This window comes from Mus caroli, unplaced genomic scaffold, assembly GCF_978045245.1.
Source record: "Mus caroli unplaced genomic scaffold, Mus_caroli_1 scaffold_18, whole genome shotgun sequence".
Lineage (NCBI taxonomy): Eukaryota > Metazoa > Chordata > Mammalia > Rodentia > Muridae > Mus > Mus caroli.
In genome coordinates this window covers 86,743,739-86,747,292 of record NW_028227273.1, presented here as the reverse complement: position 1 = coordinate 86,747,292, position 3,554 = coordinate 86,743,739, and the positions used below count along the sequence as shown (strand labels likewise).

The window sequence follows — 3,554 nt, the reverse complement described above, 5'->3', positions numbered from 1 at the left end:
GAATTGGAAGATTAAATATTGTTTAAATTTGGTTTTGTCATGGGATATTTTGGCTTCTCCATCTGTGGTACTTGAGAGTTTTGCAGGGTATAGTTGCCTGGGTTGGCATTTGTGTTCTCTTAGGCATTGTGTTCTGTATGACATCCTCCCAGGATCTTCTTTTAGGGTCTCTGTTAAGAAGTCTGGTGTAATTCTGATAAGTCTGCCTTCATATGTGACTCCACCTTTTCCCCTTGCAGCTTTTAATATTCTTTCTTTGTTTTGTGCATTTGGTGTCTTGATTATTATGTGATGAGAAGATTTTCTTTTCTGGTTCAATCTATTTGATGTTCTATAGACTTCTTGTACATTTATGGTCATCTCTTTAGGTTGGGGAGGTTTTCTTCTATAATTTTGTTAAAGACATTTTCAGGTCTTTTGAGCTGGGAATCTTCACTCTCTTCTATTCTTATTATTCTTAGGTTTGGTCTTTTCATTGTGTCCTGGATTTCCTGGATGTTTTGGGTTAGAAGCTTTTTTTTTCTGTTTTGAATTTTCTTTGATCATTGTGTCAATATCTTCTAAGGTATCTTCTATGTTTGCTATTCTCTCTTTTATCTCTTGTATTATGTTCTTGATGCTTGAATCTTTAGTTCCTGACCTCTTTCCTAGGTTTCCCATTTCCAGGGTTGCCTCCATTTCTGTTTTCTTTATTGTTTCTACTTCCATTTTTAGGTCTTGGACTGCTTTGTTCAATTCCTTCTTCACCTGTTTGATTGTGTTTTCCTGTATTTCTTTAAGGGATTGTGTGTGTGTGTGTATGTGTTTCCTCTTTAAGGGCTTCTACCTGTTTACCTATGTTTTCCTGTATTCCTTTCAGTGAGTTGTTTATATACTCCTTAAAGGACTCTATTATCTTCATGAGAGGATTTTAGTTTAGCATCCTGGTTTTAGGTGTGTTGGTGTATCCAGGACTTGCTGAGGTGGTAGAACTGGGTTCTGATGGTGTTAGAATATATTGGCTTTTGTTGTTTATGGTCTTGTGCTTGCCTCTCGCCATCTGGCTATCTCTGGTGTTAACTGGCCTGGCTCTCTCTGTCTGGAGCTACCTCCTGTGTGCCTTAGTTGCTGCAGGTCTCCTAGGAGGCCTGTGGCCCTGACTGTAGCAGACCTCCTGGGATGCCTTCAGACTGTGGGGTCTTTAGAGGAGTAGACATGCTGATAGTCTGCCCAAGTGGAAGGCACAGCCCCTTGGGTTTTTTGTTTGTTTGTTTTTAAACTAAAAACATTGCTGTCTAAAATCTTTTACACATCTCTCCTTACAGGTGCTTCAAAATATAATTGCTGGGGACTATGGAGCAGGTGGTGTGTACAACCTAGGAGAGCAGCTGTGGCAGGAAGGATAGGCGAACAGACTGATCACTGGGCCCACCATACAGAGGCCTGGTGACAGGCCTGGCCCTCATGCTAGCTCTCAAGCAGTGACAGATGCGTTTTCTGTCCCCCCCCTCCCCCAACATGGCAGCATGGCTAGTTTGAGTTTACAGACCTCCAGGGTAGCCCACCATTGTATTCATGGCCTCTGAAGACATTGCCAAACTGGCAGAGACCCTGGCCAAAACCCAGGTAGCCAGAGAACAGCTACATTTTAAGGGCAAGGGTCTCAAACTAAATATTGCAGAAGATGCTAAAGATGTGATTAAGGAGATTGAAGAGTTTGACAGCCTCGAAGCTCTATGATTGGAGGGCATGGAAGTGGCCAGAGACATCGCCAAGGCCTTAGAGAAGTCCGAGCTGAAGTGATGCCATGAGAGTGACATGTTCATCTGGTGGGCCTGGGATCCCACCTGCTCTGATCTCACTAGGAGAGGGACTCATCACTGCAGGAGCACAGCTGGTAGAACTCGACCTCAGTGAGAATGCATTTGGACCTGATGGAGTGTGAGGCTTTGAGGCCCTCCTCAAGAGCCCAGCCTGCTTCACCCTGTAGGAACTCAAGCTTAACATCTGTGGCACAGTCATCGGTGGTGGCAAGATTTTGGCAGCAGCTCTGACTGAGTGTCACCACAAGTTCAGTGCCCAAGGCAAGTCACTGGCCCTGAAAGCATTTGTGGCTGACCAAAATCTCCTGGAGAATTATGGAGCCACTGCTTTGGCAGAAGCTTTTGGGATTCTTGGGACTCTGGAAGAGGTCCATATGCCACAGAATGGAATTAACCACTCTGGTGTCACGGCCCTGGTTCAGGCATTTGCCATCAACCTCCTGTTGTGGGTCATCAACCTAAATGACAACACCTTCATTGAGAAGGGTGAGGTGGCCATGGCTGAGACCCTGAAGACTCTGGGACAAGTGGAGGCAATCAATTTTGGATACTATCTGGTGTGCTCTAAGGGCGCCATTGTCATCGCAGATGCTGTCCATGGGGGTCTGCCCAAGCTGAAGGAGCTGAACCTGTCATCTGTGAAATCAAGAGAGATGCCTAGTTGCTGAGGCTGTGGCTGGCAAGGCTGAGCTGGAGAAGCTGGACCTCAATGGCAAGGCCTTAGGAGAAAGAGGGCTGTGAACAACTTCAGGAGGTGCTGGACAGCTTTCCACCCTTCCCCTGGGCATCAATACCCTACAGTGAACCTGGGTTGGTCGAGCAGGGAGATGAAGATCTGCAATCCAGACAGGAAGTACATGCCCACAGACATCAAATCAACACAGTATCAATGGACCAATATGACACGGGAGACAAGACCCTCCCCTGCCTCTGGTCAAAATCCTATCCAATGGAGATGCTGGCTGTGCTCAGTCTATCCAGTCCCCAAGTCACTGGGGCAGGGTGAGGGACAAGAAGAAGCTGGCTTTAAATCTAGATTTTTGTACAGTGTCTGTAGCAGATTGTGTCAGGCAAAGGAGCAGGTTTCCAGTGAACCTTTGGGCTTTGTCACTAATGCCAAAAACAAGTGTGCCAGGGCCTTGGGGAAGTAGTCCTGCTTCACCACATGGTTCAATACCATGAGGGGCATGCAGGCTGGGAATGGCCTTGATCTTGTCTTCACTCTTGAGCAGACCCATGTGGATGAGCAGTGTGGTAAGGAAGGTGTTAGAATTGAAGGAGGAAGAGCTGCTGCCTTCTTCAGGAGGGCACTGATGGTACCAGCACTGCTGTCTTACTGAGGCTTTGCCCCAGAACACAGATGCCACCTTCAGGAAGGCTGAAACAACCTTCTCAGGGTCAGAGGGATCAGTCTGCACGGAGACCTTGTGCTTTGTCAGCCGCAGCCTCAGCAACAACTAGGGCAGCATTTCTCTTGATTTCACAAAAGGACAAGTTTAGCTCCTTCAGCTTGGGCAGGCCCTCACGGACAGCATCTGCGATGGCAACGGCGCCCTTAGAGCGCACCAGATAGTATCCAAAATTGATCACCTCCACTTGTCCCAGAGTCTTCAGGGTCTCAGCCATGGCCACCTCACCCTTCTCAATGAAGGTGTTGTCATTTAGGTTGATGACCCACAACAGGGGGTTGATGGCAAATGCCTGAGCCAGGCCGTGACACCAAGGTGGTTAATTCCATTCTGTGGCATATGG

The 3,554-nt window shown here is 47.1% G+C and overlaps 1 pseudogene; it reads left to right on the top strand.

Annotated features, from left to right (window-relative positions):
- The first annotated feature begins 1,524 nt into the window (after positions 1-1,524).
- On the top strand, positions 1,525-2,808 carry LOC110283908 (ran GTPase-activating protein 1 pseudogene; annotated as a pseudogene).
- Positions 2,809-3,554: the final 746 nt, after the last annotated feature.